The following is an 18,565-nucleotide window of genomic DNA, read 5'->3' as shown; positions in this document are numbered from 1 at the left end:
TTCTATTGGTTTTTATGAGGCCACCATAGAGTCACTGCGTAAATGTCTGGTTTCTATTGGTTTTTATGGGGCCACCATAGAGTCACTGCGTAAATGTCTGGTTTCTATTGGTTTTTATGAGGCCACCATAGAGTCACTGCGTAAATGTCTGGTTTCTATTGGTTTTTATGGGGCCACCATAGAGTCACTGCGTAAATGTCTGGTTTCTATTGGTTTTTATGAGGCCACCATAGAGTCACTGCGTAAATGTCTGGTTTCTATTGGTTTTTATGGGGCCACCATAGAGTCACTGTGTAAATGTCTGGTTTCTATTGGTTTTTATGAGGCCACCATAGAGTCACTGCGTAAATGTCTGGTTTCTATTGGTTTTTATGGGGCCACCATAGAGTCACTGCATAAATGTCTGGTTTCCTGCCTGCTCTGCTGCAGACAGCATGGCCCTGCAAAGAGTGACCAGGACAGCGGAGAAGATTATCCGATGCCCTCTGGCCTCCCAGAGGACATTGCTCACTTTCACTGCCTCGGCAGAAGACGGAACATTCTGGAAGCCAGCGCTCACCCTGGTCAGCACATGTTCAACCTGCTGCCGTCAGGGAAGAGATTTCCGTCACACAAGACCAGGACAATCAGAGCTAAAAACAGTTTTTATCCGTGAGCCATTCCATCTGTCCCAATAGCTGACCTTCTTGTTCACTGCTGCTCGTACTGGTATTTGTTAATATTGTATTTTCATCTAATTGTATTTGTTAATATTGTATTTTTATCTAATTGTATTTGTTAATATTGTATTTCCATCTAATTGTATTTGTTAATATTGTATTTTTATCTAATTGTATTTGTTAATATTGTATTTCCATCTAATTGTATTTGTTTTAAAAATGGTATTGCATCTAATAGAGTAGCCACCTGTATTGTTGTCATGCTCATGTTTGATGACAATAACACGATCTATTATATTTTATTCTTTAACCCTGTACTTACTACTTCAACCCAGTAGTAGTAAGTACACAGTGACACATGTGTACTTACTACTTCAACCCAGTAGTAGTAAGTACCTGGTGACACATGTGTACATACTACTTCAACCAAGTATTAGTAAGTACACAGTGACACATGTGTACATACTACTTCAACCCAGTAGTAGTAAGTACACAGTGACACATGTGTACTTACTACTTCAACCCAGTAGTAGTAAGTACACAGTGACACATGTGTACTTACTACTTCAACCCAGTAGTAGTAAGTACACAGTGACACATGTGTACATACTACTTCAACCCAGTAGTAGTAAGTACACAGTGACACATGTGTACTCACCATACTTGCCAACCCTCCCGTTTTTAGCGGGAGAATCCCGATATTCAGCGCCTCTCCCGACAACCTCCCGGCAGAGATTTTCTCCTGACAAACTCCCGGTATTCAGCCGGAGCTGGAGGCCACGCCCCCTCCAGCTCAATGCAGACCTGAGACTGACTGAGTGGGGACAGCCTGTCCTCACGTCCGCTTTCCCACAAAATAAACAGCTTGCCTGCCCAAAGACGTCATAACATCTAGGGCTTTTATAGAGTGCACAACTGCGCACGCAACAAGGAGACGAAGCAGAAGAACGAGGAAATTACAGACATGGCGGCCGAAATGATATACTCATCATGAACGGAGAAGTTAAACAGGACAATACTGCCATCTAATGGATAGCCACTGGAACACTGAAATTCAAGTATTTTTTTTTTCTTTCTATGTAAATAAAATTTAAAAAAATATATATATATATGTAGCTAGAATTCACTGAAAGTCAAGTATTTCATATATATATATATATATATATATATATATATATATATATATATATATATATATATATATATATATATATATATATATATATATATATATATATGAAATACTCGAGTTGGTGAATTCTAGCTGTAAATAACCACGCCCCCAACCACGCCCCCCGCCCCCAAACCCCCCCCCCCACCTCCCGATATTGGAGGTCTCAAGGTTGGCAAGTATGGTACTCACTACTTCTACCCAGTAGTAGTAAGTATACAGTAACACATGTGTACATACTACTTCAACCCAGTAGTAGTAAGTACCTGGTGACACATGTGTACATACTACTTCAACCAAGTATTAGTAAGTACACAGTGAGACATGTGTACTCACTACTTCTACCCAGTAGTAGTAAGTACACAGTAACACATGTGTACATACTACTTCAACCCAGTAGTAGTAAGTACACAGTGAGACATGTGTACATACTACTTCAACCCAGTAGTAGTAAGTACACAGTGAGACATGTGTACTCACTACTTCAACCCAGTAGTAGTAAGTACACAGTGACACATGTGTACATACTACTTCAATCCAGTAGTAGTAAGTACACAGTGAGACATGTGTACATACTACTTCAACCCAGTAGTAGTAAGTACACAGTAAGACATGTGTACTTACTACTTCAACCCTGTAGTAGTAAGTACACAGTGACACATGTGTACATACTACTTCAACCCAGTAGTAGTAAGTACACAGTAAGACATGTGTACTTACTACTTCAACCCTGTAGTAGTAAGTACACAGTGAGAAATGTGTACTCACTACTTCTACCCAGTAGTAGTAAGTACACAGTGAGACATGTGTACATACTACTTCAACCCAGTAGTAGTAAGTACACAGTAAGACATGTGTACTTACTACTTCAACCCTGTAGTAGTAAGTACACAGTGACACATGTGTACATACTACTTCAACCCAGTAGTAGTAAGTACACAGTAAGACATGTGTACTTACTACTTCAACCCAGTAGTAGTAAGTACACAGTGAGAAATGTGTACTCACTACTTCTACCCAGTAGTAGTAAGTACACAGTGAGACATGTGTACTTACTACTTCAACCTTGTAGTAGTAAGTACACAGTGACACATGTGTACATACTACTTCAACCCAGTAGTAAGTACACAGTGAGACATGTGTACTTACTGTGTACTTACTACTACTGGGTAGAAAGACATGTGTACTTACTGTGTACTTACTACTACTGGGTAGAAGTAGTAAGACATGTGTACTTACTGTGTACTTACTACTACTGGGTAGAAGTTGTAAGACATGTGTACTTACTGTGTACTTACTACTACTGGGTAGAAGTTGTAAGACATGTGTACTTACTGTGTACTTACTACTACTGGGTAGAAGTAGTAAGACATGTGTACTTACTGTGTACTTACTACTACTGGGTAGAAGTAGTAAGACATGTGTACTTATTGTGTACTTACTACTACTGGGTAGAAGTAGTAAGACATGTGTACTTACTGTGTACTTACTACTACTGGGTAGAAGTAGTAAGACATGTGTACTTACTGTGTACTTACTACTACTGGGTAGAAGTTGTAAGACATGTGTACTTACTGTGTACTTACTACTACTGGGTAGAAGTAGTAAGACATGTGTACTTACTGTGTACTTACTACTACTGGGTAGAAGTAGTAAGACATGTGTACATAGCTAACAAAGGCAGAGAGACGGAGAAGTTTGTGTCAGGAATGAAAAGAATAAATAAGATGTCGCCAGCCTTTGTAAAGAATGTAACTCACAAGCATAAACACATCAATATTATCAATGTGTCAATAATAATTCCATTGCTGACAGCAAATAAGTGAGAAGCACAGCTCTAAAGTGACAACCTTCAGTTGAGTTGATGATCTTTGACCTCGTGGGCTTGATGGCCGCAATGATTAAGAATGTGGGCGGTGTTTGTCTTGACGTTGTGTAACAGTATCAAAAACATGAGCACCATCAGCAGACGCCGTCCAATTACTCTTCGTCTAGTCTCATAATCAGCAGCATAATAATTACTCAAGTCAAAATTTCCCCCAAGACTTTGATCCTGTTTATTTCTAGCACAGCTGCTGATCAACTCGCTGGTTATTTCTTCTTCTTCTTGCAGGTGGAGCAGCTTTCATTCTGTACAATCCTGATGGTGTCTGTTCATCACACAATACTTTCTTATTTGGAGGTGAGACACGTGACAAGATGACTTTTCCATACGCCGAGTTGGACTTGATCTGCAATTGAAAGCTAAAATTGTCCGTTTGCGTCGCTCTGATGGTCTTCACTGTCATGGCTGGGAAAAACATGCTTGAGGTTGCATGTCACGATCAATGCTTGCAGGCATTTAGCTAATTAAACGACGTATTGTGGTGCAGCTGCACATTCTTAGGATAAAAGTCTTAATCACCATCGACTTTAGCTGAACACAAAACTGTGAAAATGTGTCAAAACCTGTGGACACACGGAAGTGATTACGCTGGAAATAGTTCATCTGCTTTAGCACTTATAATAACAATATCATTAATACTTGCTCAATATTCAAGTCAGGAAATGTAAATGGAGTATTATTGACACTTTTTGGATGGTTATTTATTGGATTTTATATTTGGCAGAATAGTAAATTTCCCATTGGCTCCACTAGAGTTGCAAAGGGGTGGAAAGTTTCCCGTCAATTTCCGGAAACTTTCTGGAAATTTACCACAGGAAGTTAAGCTTGGGAAGCTTGGAAATATTGACCATTGTTTGATTATTCAAAGTTGGACACCGTCCTCGGGAATATATGGGATTGAATGGGGAATTCCAATAATGATATATTATTGGGCACATGTCTATATGCTGCTGAATGTTTGTGCCATTTTTGACGTAGCTCTTTGCACACTATTTGCAAATGTACACCGCCTTTCTGCCTACATTGGTTGGGGTGAAATGTCTCCACACATCATACGTGGCATTATTCTCTTTGTATTGATTTATTCTTGTAAAAGACTAATGCAATGCCACACACAGATATAAATAGTCAGCTAAACAATTGGAGTAGTCTTTAAAAATATGTTACTGATGGACAAATGAATAGAAATAGACTAGATGAATAAATGAACAGTCAATCAGCATGCTAAATCAAACTATAAGCTACATTCTTGTATGACAACAGAATGGCTAGCAGAACAGAAGGTAGAGGAAACTACACCTTTTCATTTAGTATTTGCTACTTCAACTTTACACATCACCAAAAAGGTCGATTCGGATCGCTAACGTTGTTAGCATAAATGAATGGGATTTAACATAGAGAAAATGAGCATCACGGCTAACGGAGAAATATTTTCGGTTCATTACGAGACTGTGGTGGTACATAAACCTAGCTAGCTAGAGATATTGGCCCCAAAATCATTGAACAAGTACAGGAACAGCTAGCTAGCTTGAGTGTAAGTCTGCTGGAGTAGTCTACAGTCATACAGTAACAAGCAATTACACCTCTATTACACTTAAATACCATACATCAAATATATTTACCCCATCAACACTTACCTGACTGGATGAAGTCCTTGGGCTCAAATACTAGTGTGGCCTCAATAGCCCTGCTGTAGTGTGTTGCATGCTGGGAATTATCTGTGCATGTGATGGAGGAATGCACTGCACATGTGATGGAGGAATGCACAGTGCAGGGTTGAAATTCTACTGAATTTGCATGAAATCAGGTTGTTTTAGCTAATAATCATGCTGCAAGATCTAGCATGTTGCATTCAATGTTTATTACCCTTCATTTCCCATATATTCCCGTTAATTCCCGTGGAAAGTTTCCAACTTTGAATATTTCCGGAATTTTGCAACCCTAGGCTCCACTGTAAGTGGACTTTTATTTACGTTTCTATAATATTTAGATTGCATTTAAAAAAATGCATCCGTCGTCATGTCTTTCATAACGATTGCGAACGATAGGAAAAATTCCCAAAAAGTTGAAGGCCTTTACCCAATGTGGTTCTTACCCACAATGAAAGCCACTTCCATGCATGACATTACCATCACTTTCACCTTTCTTCTGGTGAGAAGGTTTGATCGTGCAGGTGTACCTAATGTTGTGGCCTGCAGACACCTAATGGTTCTTATTGCGTCATGCTTTGATAGCGACAGGACAGACGCCACCAGGAGATTAAAGCAAGGTAAGATGAAGGCAGGAAACACTTCTTGATGTAAGTGCCAGTCTTTGTGAGCGCTCCTGCAAAGAAGAAACAAAAAAAAGCTCCCCATGGGCAGCCTCCCGAGAGTTCAGATGTCAGAACTGCTGGAGCGAGGTGTACGTGCTGCATGTGGACGGCTCTCAGGAAAAGTGCTTTGGCTTTTTTCAAACCTGATTAAATGTTTTTTGTGCTTTAGTGCAGTCAGCGACTCGCTGGCTTTTAACAGCCCTGCTAAACCTTCATCCACTTCTCAATGGTGACATCATTTCTGTCACATTTCAATATGCCTTCATTTATATTAATAACAGCTCAACTATCTTCAAACACAGAAATGCTTTATCGCTCCAATTCAAATGTGTAGCAATAAACACTATTAATGATATCAATACGATAACCATATACTTTATAGTTGAAAGTGCTTCACGTCGCAGGAACTGGCTGATAGTAACATGGAAATGTGCCATGTTGAAAATGATGAGTCAACGTTAATAGAGATGATGGCAATAATCAAAGATGATAATGAAAGAAATGTTTTCTATCATTATCAATAATATATTCATTAATAATATAAATATAGTTAAGGCATTAAGAGCCAGGTTGATTGGCAACACTAAATGGTCCCTAGTGTGTGAATGTTGTCTATCTGTGTTGGCCCTGTGACATACTTGCCAACCTTGAGACCTCCGATACCGGGAGGTGGGGGGTCGGGGGGCGTGGTTGGGGGCGTGGTTAAGAGGGGAATATATTTAAGCTAGAATTCTCCAACTCAAGTATTTCATATATATAATATATATATATATATATATATATATATATATATATATATATATATATATATATATATATATATATATATATATATATGTATGAAATACTTGACTTTCAGTGAATTCTAGCTATATTTATTTATTTTATTATACATATAAATAAAAGAAATACTTGAATTTCAGTGTTCCGGAGGCTATCCAGTAGATGGCAGTATTGTCCTGTTTAAGAGTGTCACAACATTGCTGTTTACGGCAGACGAACTGCTTTACGGTAGACTAAACGTGACGTGTGTTGTTGTGTGTTGTTACCGCGCTGGGAGGACGTTAATGAAACTGCCTAACAATAAACCCACATAAGAAACCAAGAACTCGCCCTCCATCATTCTACAGTTATGACGTCATTGGGCAGGCGAGCTGTTTGTATTGTGGGAAAGCGGACGTGAGAACAGGCTGTCCCCACTCAGGTCCGCATTGAGCTGGAGGGGGCGTGGCCTCCAGCTCCGGCTGAATACCGGGAGTTTGTCGAGAGAACATTTCTGCCGGGAGGTTATCGGGAGAGGCGTTGAATACCGGGAGTCTCCCGCTAAAAACGGGAGGGTTGGCAAGTATGCCCTGTGATGAGGTGACGACTTGTCCAGGGTGTACCCCGCCTTCCGCCCGAATGCAGCTGAGATAGGCTCCAGCACCCCCCGCGACCCCAAAAGGGACAAGCGATAGAAAATGGATGGATGGATGGGCATTAAGAGCCAATATTATTAATAATGGCTCTAAATACCTTAACTGGAATTAAACTACAATTAGAATGTGTCACGGCCCTGGCGCACCCCAAAGCACGGCCAAGCGCGCTCCTGCCGGCGCCACTCCGGCTGCAGCAGGCAGCTGCTTTCCATCTGCAATCAACACACGGATGAGAGGGACGCCTATTTAAACCACCGCGTCCTGAGATCCAGTGCCAGAACGTAGCGACCTGCACGTCGTACCATAAGTAAGTCAAAGTAAAGTACCAATGATAGTCACATACACACTAGGTGTGGTGAAAATATTCTCTGCATTTGACCCATCACCCTTGATCACCCCCTGGGAGGTGAGGGGAGCAGTGGGCAGCAGTGAGCAGCAGCGGTGGGCGCGCCCAGGAATCATTTTTGGTGATTTAACCCCCAATTCCAAGCCTTGATGCTGAGTGCCAAGCAGGGAGGTAATGGCTCCCATTTTTAAAGTCTTTGGTATGACTCGGCCGGGGTTTGAACTCACAACCTACCCATCTCAGGGCGGACACTCTAACCACTAGGCCACTGAGTAGGTAAGCTCCAGTTCCTTGTGTGTGTCCCCGAGTCCAGCTGTGTGTCTTGTGCTCCTGGATCTTCCTCGTGCTTCCTGGTTCTCGACCCCTCGCTTGCCCCCGGACTACGACGCCTCGCTCCTGCCTTTAGACCACTCTTCTGCCCCCGGACTACGACGCCTCGCTCCTGCCTTTAGACCACTCTTCTGCCCCCGGACTACGACGCCTCGCTCCTGCCTCTCGACCACTCTTCTGCCCCCGGACTACGACGCCTCGCTCCTGCCTCTCGACCACTCTTCTGCCCCCAGACTATGACGCCTCGCTCCTGCCTCTCGACCACTCTTCTGCCCCCAGACTATGACGCCTCGCTCCTGCCTCTCGACCACTCTTCTGCCCCCGGACTACGACGCCTCGCTCCTGCCTTTAGACCACTCTTCTGCCCCCGGACTACGACGCCTTGCTCCTGCCTCTCGACCACTCTTCTGCCCCCGGACTACGACGCCTCGCTCCTGCCTCTCGACCACTCTTCTGCCCCCAGACTATGACGCCTCGCTCCTGCCTCTCGACCACTCTTCTGCCCCCGGACTACGACGCCTCGCTCCTGCCTCTCGACCACTCTTCTGCCCCCGGATTACGACGCCTCGCTCCTGCCTCTCGACCACTCTTCTGCCCCCGGACTACGACGCCTCGCTCCTGCCTCTCGACCACTCTTCTGCCCCCCGAGTACGACGCCTCGCTCCTGCCTCTCGACCACTCTTCTGCCCCCCGAGTACGACGCCTCGCTCCTGCCTCTCGACCACTCTTCTGCCCCCGGACTACGACGCCTCGCTCCTGCCTCTTGACCACTCTTCTGCCCCCGGACAACCCTGCATGCCTTGCCTGTGTCTCACCGCACCGCTCCTCTCAACAAGCTTTACAGTTAAATACTACACATAGTCTGACACCAGTCCCTTTTGGTTAAATCCACACTATATTATTTGTCTTTAATAAATACGCCCAAGGCTAAACGCTCACCCAGCCTCAGTGCCGTCTGCTTCTCCCCGGTACTATTACAGAATGCCCTATTTAAAATGAGATTAATAATAGACATTGTCTATGAGCTAAACATATTCACAATGCAGCACATTTAGAGGCTTGAAATGTACAAATGTAAACTTTATATTATCTTGTACCCTCTTTGGTACCATAAAGGTATACTTTTGGCCTCTTGAAAACAAATATTGTACTTTTAAGAAAACATTTCTAAAAAAAATGTACCTATTGTAACAAAAATCTTCTTGTCTTGTAACTTTGTGTACAGAAAAAAATCTCCAAACCCTAGGGTTAGGGTTAGACCTGTAGTGTCTGCCAAACAGGCTGGCATCACATTCACACAACAAAACATTCCTTCATATCTATAAACAAAAACATTCATTCATTTATACACCAACCATTCATTCATTCATTCATCACACATCAAACATTCATTCACACACCAAACATGTATTCATATTCATACACCAGTGTGGGTGGCGTCGGGAGTAAGTCGGGTGGAGTGTCCTGTCCAAGGACACAACGGCAGTGACTAGAATGACGGAATCTGGATTTGAACCAGGAACCATCACATTTCTGGATGACCACGTCTGAGGCCCTCTTACTATTGTGTGCGTGGTTGTCATGGCGTTTAGCAAGTGTGTTATCCTCTCTCTTCATTAGTGAAGGCTCCTCTATGTCCTTGTGTATCTGAAAGAAACACTCGTCCTCCTTCCTTCTCGCCCTCCCCCGCTAGTCGCTCTCTCCATCTGTGTGGCGCCCTCCTTTGCAGCCTCCGCTGTCTTGAGAGAAGGAATACATCAGCGAACATACTGTTCATGTGGAGCCGTGCCATTAGGAGCTTGTTTGTTCAACCATGCAGAGCTAAAGTCAAGTCACTGGTGTGTGGTCAACGCATGACTTTACCAGAGTTCTCTTTTAAATGTGCTTAGATGACTAAGAATGAACAATCTTGTGATCTTAAGGGGGTTAAAGGACATTTTTAGAAGACAAGTCCACTGTGTCCAAATATCTGCATGTACAAAGTATGATGGTCACTGTAAGCTAAATCTAGCTCTGTATGCGCTTTTAATCATTGGGTTGTGCTACTCCGCTGTTGGTGTGCAACTCATGCATGTTGTTTGCAATCAACTCATCAGTACTAAAAGCAGTTTGCTGCTCACAACTATTGCAGCATTGGTTACTAAGTAGGCATGCAGTCAAAGAGACTCCAATACTAATATTATTTCAGTTTGTAACGTATATTTTGCAATGCAACCTACACACATCCTCAGTCATGTTATCTGGTCTCATTTACTGTTTGGGGTCTTTCAAGAATGAGATACTCTCACCCAGGCAACCTGACCAGGGTTTCTCAAGCCCCAGCTTGTGTGCAGGCAGCACTACTGCAGCCACGGATCACTTCTGCTGATCTACAGCCACCTTGCGGCGACCTCAATGGCCTCCTTGATGGCCCTTCGCCTCCTGACTCCTGTGATGCCCAGCATCCAAACTCAATAAGACCACGTCTTACTTGCCACCTGTTGCTACAACATTCTCCCACCAGCTTGGCGTACTTTGCCCCATTCTCTCATTGGCCTCCCCAATACAGTCCACCCGGGGGATGGTTCCTTCTCTGAGGACTAACTGCTGGAAGGCTTCTGAGATCTTGTCTGAATCCCTGGTTCCCCAGGTCAAGTCTTGCACTGTTACTAAAGGGGCGTTCACACATCACTGATTTAGGGTGGTTCATGGCATTTCTCAAACTGCTGTGAACCGTGTCCCAGTGATGTTGGAAAGCCTTTCTAAACTAAACTTGTTTACACACAACACCAACGCAAATTGGCGTGGTAGTACCACAGATCTTTTGGAAACCCTCTACTGTGCATCAACCACAGTACCTACATGTAGCTCCTTGATGAGCCTGTGATGCCTGTGTATTTAACGCCGCCGCTCACAGGAAAATGTGACTGGTGGATCATGTTGGTGTTAACATTGTATTGTCACGGATCTTGCGGTGCAAACACGGAGGCTGCCATTCATTACACCGTGAAAGGTATTTTGAACATGGTCCATTTCAAAACACCAAAACCTTCACGGAAAATGTAACGTGTTTATTTTTTCTGACACACATGTTATTTCATATGTTGGACAGAGGGGGAGCACTTTTAAAAGCGAGACAGTCAATTTGAAAAATCCCTCCTTTTTGTTTGGGACCACCCTCATTTTGATAGATGTCACCAGATGAGACATTCTCTATTAGATACAATGCTTTTCCGTATTGGGACCATGATTTATGTCCTAACTTCTTCACCGGTCCTCATATGGAAGCTAAGGGAAAAAAATACAAGACACACACACACACACACACACACACACACACACACACACACACACACACACACACACACACACACACACACACATATATCGTGACTGAAGGCATTGCCATCACACACACAGATAACTGAAGGTCTTGCGTGTCGGGATAAGCATTTATAGAGAAGATTCTTAGAAGCTGATAATCCTCACATCTAGTGAATTTACACACACACACACACACACACACACACACACACACACACACACACACACACACACACACACACACACACACACACGCATGCATGCCCCCCCCCCCCCCCCCACAAACACACACACACACACACACCCGCACCAACACATGAATGATTTTAAGAGGATAGAAGGCTGTGAGTGCCAGTGGAGGACCATGGAAGAGCCAGAAGGACAAAAAAAACAATGTAAGATATATATACTGTAACTCCTCTATTTCATTTGACCACTAAGTCAGTAAGGGTCTACAGAAGCAAATTGTTGGTCAACAGCTGTGGCTGTAGGCAACCTCCTGATCGTTTGTTTGGTCAAAGCCAGAAGATAGCAGCATTTGTGGTCAGCATTCAGCAGCTGAGTGTTGGTTGATGCTAAATGTTGCTTGCTCTCATGCATGTTACACTTTGCTGTAGATGCTGACTCCTCCTCATCGCAACTACAACACCGCTTGTGTTGCACACAACCCAAAACCAGTGAAGTTGGCACATGGCTGGAGCCCAGCCAACCCGGCGGCATTTCTGGGTGCTGTTGATAAATGGCTTTCGCTTTGCATAGTAGAGTTTTAACTTGCACTTACAAATGTATACGGATTGTAGTTACTGACCTGCTAACCTGCTCAGTGGTCTAGTGGTTAGAGTGTCCGCCCTGAGATGGGTAGGTTGTGAGTTCAAACCCCGGCCGAGTCATACCAAAGACTATAAAAATGGGAGCCATTACCTCCCTGCTTGGCACTCAGCATCAAGGCTTGGAATTGGGGGTTAAATCACCAAAAATGATTCCCGGGCGTGGCCACCGCTGCTGCTCACTGCTCCCCTCACCTCCCAGGGGGTGAACAAGGGGATGGGTCAAATGCAGAGGACAAATTTCACCACACCTAGTGTGTGCATGACTATCATTGGTACTTTAACTTTAACTTAATGTGGCTTGTTGATGCAGTACAGCCTGAGGGATGGAAGGTCACGGGCATTCAATGTTACCTTCCACATTCTCTGAACCTTTTGATGATATTACGGAGAGTAGATGGTGAAATCTCTAAATTCCTTGCAATAGCTCGTTGAGAAATGTTGTTCTTAAACGGTTCGATAATTTGCTGACACATTTGTTGACAAAGTGGTGACCCTCGCCCCGTCCTTGTTTGTGAATGACTGAGCATTTCATGGAAGCTACTTTTATACCCAATCATGGCACCCACCTGTTCCCAATTAGCCTGTTCACCTGTGGGATGTTCCAAATAAGTCTTTGATGAGCATTCCTCAACTTTTTCACTCTGTTTTGCCACCTGTGCCAGCTTTTTTGAAACATGTTGCAGGCATCAAATTCCAAATGAGTTAATATTTGCAAAAAGTAGAAAAGTTTTCCAGTTTGAAGGTTAAATATCTTGTCTTTGCAGTCTATTCAATTGAATATACAGGACTGTCTCAGAAAATGACATGCTTCCATCTGTTGAAAAGCTCTATGGAGATGATGATTTCATTTTCCAGCATGATCCAGCAGTGCCAAACCAGCAGTAACTGGTGTACTGACCATGGCATTAATGTCCTCCATTGGCCTGCCAACTCCCCTGACCTGAACCCCATAGAGAATTTGTGGGGTATTGTGAAGAAGAAGCTGAAAGACACCAGACCCAATAATGCAAATGAGCTAGAGGCCGCTATTGAAGCATCCATAACACCTCAGCAATGCCACAGGCTGATTGCCTCCATGCCATGCCGCATTGGTGCAGTAATCCGTGCAAAAGGATTCCCAACCAAGTACTGAGTGCATTCATTGACATTTTCAAATGTTTGATTTTGTTTTGCTGTTATAAATCTTTTTTTTTTACTTGGTCTGAGGAAATTTTTTTGAGATACGATTTTTGAGTTTTCTTAAGCTGTATGCCATAATCAGCAATATTAACATAATAAAAGGCTTGCAATATTTCAGTTGATGTGTAATGAATCCAGAGTGGATGACATTTTCATGTTTTTAATTGCATTACAGAAAATAAAGGACTTTGTTACAATATTCAAATTGTCTGAGACGGTCCTGTAAGTTGAAGCACTTAAAAGATGTCACACATTGCCGATCCCTGCATTCAGCAGGCTGTGACACTGATCATGGTCTTGTACGCTGAAAACTAAGGTTGACCCCAATAAAGCTTTAACACGCCAGGTCCAAGCCATCATTTCTGCTACCTGTGCTAAATGCTAAATGGGTTATATGTGTATAGCGCTTTTCTACCTTCAAGGTACTCAAAGCTCTTTGACATTATTTTCACATTCACCCATTCACACACTGATGGCGGGATCTGCCATGCAAAGCCATAACCACGACCCATCAGGAGCAAGGGTGAAGAGTCTTGCTCAAGGACACAACGGACGTGACTAGGATGGCGGAAGCCGGGGATCGAACCAGAAACCCTCTACCAACCGAGCCACACATTCCAAGAAGTACGTGTGTGTGGCGATGTCTTCTCATTACCACATGAAAATAACACCGACCTCTTCCTCTCACCTGCACAGCCCCTCCGGCTGGTAGCACTTCCACTCTGTCACAACGAAGGCTGCATTGTCTACTTTTGGAAAGCTATCCGGGTCACAGCCAAACTGCTTCAAGGCTCATGTCAGCCTGCTACTACCAGCTATTGCCTCGAAGCGCTCAGCCAGACTGTCCTGATTGCAGCATAACACTCGCTAGAATAAAGCCGCATGGAAGCAGGCATGTCGCAATGTCCACAAGACCACTCATACTGCCTTGCAAGACTACTGGAACACACTATGTGAGCGTATCGAGTCATGTCCAGAAGACCACTCGTACTGCCTTGCAAGACTACTGGAACACACTACGTGAGCGTATCGAGTCATGTCCAGAAGACCACTCGTACTGCCTTGCAGGACTACTGGAACACACTACGTGAGCATATCGAGTCATGTCCAGAAGACCACTCGTACTGCCTTGCAAGACTACTGGAACACACTATGTGAGCATATCGAGTCATGTCCAGAAGACCACTCATACTGCCTTGCAAGACTACTGGAACACACTATGTGAGCGTATCGAGTCATGTCCAGAAGACCACTCGTACTGCCTTGCAAGACTACTGGAACACACTATGTGAGCGTATCGAGTCATGTCCAGAAGACCACTCGTACTGCCTTGCAAGACTACTGGAACACACTACGTGAGCGTATCGAGTCATGTCCAGAAGACCACTCGTACTGCCTTGCAAGACTACTGGAACACACTATGTGAGCGTATCAAGTCATGTGCATCCAGTGGCAGCATCCGAGGTGTCTTTGTAGGACTTAGAGAAGCTCTAGGCCTAGTCCCCAAAAAGTCGTGTCCACTCCGTTTCCTAATTAGTGAATTCTTGACTGATCTGGAATCTCAAGTGGAACAATGGGCTGAGCAATAAAGCCTTCTCTGCACCCAGCCTGTCACAGCCAACACACTGGCAATAACTGATGCTGTCCCTGAGCTACGTAGCCCTATGACTGACCTGGATGCTGACATCACCATTGAGCAAGTCAGATCTACCATTAACACCCTTAAAAATAACAAGTGTCCCGGAGCTGACGGCCAACTCCATGGGGTTTTCAAGGCAGGTAGGGATGTACTTGTCTCTGTTTTACACCATCTGGTTGTGTCTTGCTGGAACAACTGATACCTCACATATGTCCTCAGAGATGGTAACACCGTCACCATCTAGAACGGTGCAGACTGTAACGACTACAGAAGAATGTATCTGCTCAGTCTGGCCGAAAAGGTATTTTCTCGAGATGTTCTAACCACTACTACAAGTCATTGCAGACCGTGTACTCCCTGAAAGCCAGTGTGGGTTTCGTGCCGGTCGCTCCACAGTAGACATGGTGTTCTGTGTTCTAAAACTACAGGGAAAGTGCATTGAAAAACAAAAACCTCTGTTTCTGGTATTTGTGGACTTAATCAGGGTCTTTGACTATGTCAGCCCATCTGGACTCTGCCTTGTTCTGCAAAGACTTGGCTTTCCCCCTAAGCTGCTGAAGGTGATCACTGAGTTTCATGATGGCATGAAGGCTACAGTGCAGTTTGAAGGCACTCACTCTGATTAATTCCAGTTGGTGAAGCAGGGTTGTGTTTTTGCTCCTACACTCTTTGCAATATTTTTCTCTGCCCTACTACGTTGCGCTTTCCCCGAAGACTCTGGCATCTTGCCGAGAGAGAACGCAAACTAGAAGAGCTCTTCTCCCGACACCACAGTTTTGACGAAAAACTGTAATTTCCTGACTATTAATTGCGACCACAGCTACAGGATAGCTAGCTGACATATTCAACTTGAACTCCCCTCGGCGGCAGGCACAGATTCGCTAAAGCAAGTGAAGCAAAGATGCTGAAAGCCGGGGACAAATACTAGCTCAAAGCTGTTGCCTAGCAACACCCAGCTAAACAACAAAACTGAAAGAGTTGGAGATATTTTAAGCGTTTCTGAGAAAGGCTGGCACAGCTGTGGCCGGTGCAAGGTAGGTGAAAAAACAGCTTAGAGCCACTGCTTGCCGCCGAAGCTAACAACACCGAACGACTTCACATCACAAAATAATGAGCATGATTAGACAAAGTCAACGGAGCAATGCAGCGTCGCCAAAAGTAGCCTCTACAAAATAATGTCAATGAGGTACAAAGCGATGTCAACTAACATGAACAGATTATCAAGGGTGTACAAAAAGATGTTAAAAAAACCCCCAAAAGCAGAATGTCAGAGAGAGAAAATATTCTCGTGATTTTGTGATAGAAATGAAAAAGTTTGGAGAAGAAATTCAGATTCTCAGTAAAGACAGCACAGCATTAAATGATAAATGCTAAATGGGTTATACTTGTATAGTGCTTTTCTACCTTCAAGGTACTCAAAGCGCTTTGACACTATTTCCACATTCACACACACATTCACACACACATTCACACACACATTCACACACACATTCACACACACATTCACACACACATTCACACACTGATGGCGGGAGCTGCCATGCAAGGCACTAACCAGCAGCCATCAGGAGCAAGGGTGAAGTGTCTTGCCCAAGGACACAACGGACGTGACTAGGATGGTAGAAGGTGGGGATTGAACCCCAAGTAACCAGCAACCCTCCGATTGCTGGCACGACCACTCTACCAACTTCGCCACGCTGTCCCCAACGGCGTGGGGAATTAAAACGGGAGATGGAGAATCTGAACGTGGAGAATGCAACGTTGTGCCAACGGTTGAATGCCAATGACAAAAATGTATATTGTCATTCATTTCCTAGGTTACCCATAAATTACTTAACTATTTGTTTATGAGAACTTTAATCATTGTGTATATGTTTATATGTCTAATATTTGTGTATTTCATATTTCTTTACTTACTTATTGTGTATTCATTTATTTACTCATTTATTTATTCACTGTTCTGTTGCAAACAGAGAACAAAAAATGGGATAAAACTGCTATGATGCAAAAAGGGGTGAAATTAAATAAACTCTGCTTCTTCCTTTTCGTTTTGCTGTAATGAAACAACTCCAAATATCTGATGCACTACTTTCTGTGGCGGTCTGTGCGTTTCCCACCTAGGCCTTCAGTGATGTCCGACTTCAATGATTACCTCTCAAAATACCATCATCGATGTCACCCACCTCACTCCTACCCACTTCTCTAAAGTGGGCTGGCTCAAGGTGGAGGACAGAGTTAAACAACTTGCACTGAGCCTAGTCTATAAAATCCGCTATACATCCCTGATACCGAAGTACATGTCAAACTACTTCCTTAACGTAAATGACCGCCATAACCACAACACCAGGGGGTGCTCCACTAACCACGTTAAACCCAGATTCCGATCTAACAAAGGTCTTAACTCATTCTCTTTCTATGCCACATCAATGTGGAATGCACTCCCAACAGGTGTAAAAGAAAGGGCATCTCTATCCTCCTTCAAAACCGCAATAAAAGTTTACCTCCAGGCAGCTACAACCCTAAACTAACACCCTCCCCGGATTGCTAATAATCAAATGTAAACAATCAAATGCAGATACTTTTTCTTATGCCTTCTGATCTCTCTCTCTCTCTCTCTCTCTCTCTCTCTCTCTCTCTCTCTCTCTATGTCCACTACTTGATGTCCATATCCTACCCCCCCCCTCCTCCACACCCCTGATTGTAAATAATGTAAATAATTCAATGTGATTATCTTGTGTGATGACTGTATTATGCTGATAGTATATATGATAGTATATATCTGTATCATAAATCAATTTAAGTGCACCCCGACTTAAACAAGTTGAAAAACTTATTGGGGTGTTACCATTTAGTGGTCAATTGTACGGAATATGTACTTCACTGTGCAACCTACTAATAAAAGTCTCAATCAATCAATCAAAACCGTTGCTGGTGCATTGAAACACATCAACAGTGTACAAAACGGGTTATTTTCTGGCGCATTTAAAAAATCAATTAAAACGCATCAGCAATTAAAACATACCTTATGTGGTACTGTCAAAATTAAAATTGCAAAAAACCTATTCAAAGTGAAAAAATAAAATACTTGAACTCACAATTAGTAGGACCCATTAGACGCCGTATAAGCCAGTGGTACCGCACGAAGTCGGCTTATTCGAGTGGAAATGGCGAGCATTTCATGGCCAGAACAGCTGAGCTAGCTTCTGGGGTTGGCTGACGTGGTCTCACAAGATGTAGTTTCTCTTTAAATATCCTTCTTGAAAATGGCCTTGCAAATATATATCTGACACCTCATCAACCTTTTCTTCTCCTTCTCTACTATCCCGGTCTGGCTATGGTGCAACACTTCCTGCTTACTACTAAATTGAAACTTGTGATTGGATACTCACTTTGGAATGACAAGTGAGTATCCAATCACAGTCTTGTTAACATCAGGCTACCTAGATAGGCTACTGTCAACAACTTGTGATCTGATTGGCTATCGTAACTGT

The 18,565-nt window shown here is 43.4% G+C and overlaps 1 protein-coding gene across 3 annotated transcripts in view; it reads right to left on the bottom strand.

The window, feature by feature from the left end:
• Window positions 1-18,565, bottom strand: part of b4galt2 (UDP-Gal:betaGlcNAc beta 1,4- galactosyltransferase, polypeptide 2) — a 125,056-nt gene that overhangs the window by 52,629 nt on the left and 53,862 nt on the right. The window lies entirely within an intron of this gene.

The sequence above is a fragment of the Entelurus aequoreus genome, linkage group LG16 (genome assembly GCF_033978785.1).
Source record: "Entelurus aequoreus isolate RoL-2023_Sb linkage group LG16, RoL_Eaeq_v1.1, whole genome shotgun sequence".
In the NCBI taxonomy this organism is placed as follows: domain Eukaryota; kingdom Metazoa; phylum Chordata; class Actinopteri; order Syngnathiformes; family Syngnathidae; genus Entelurus; species Entelurus aequoreus.
The sequence above is the reverse complement of the archived record's forward strand: the minus strand, read 5'-3'. Positions and strand labels throughout refer to the sequence as shown.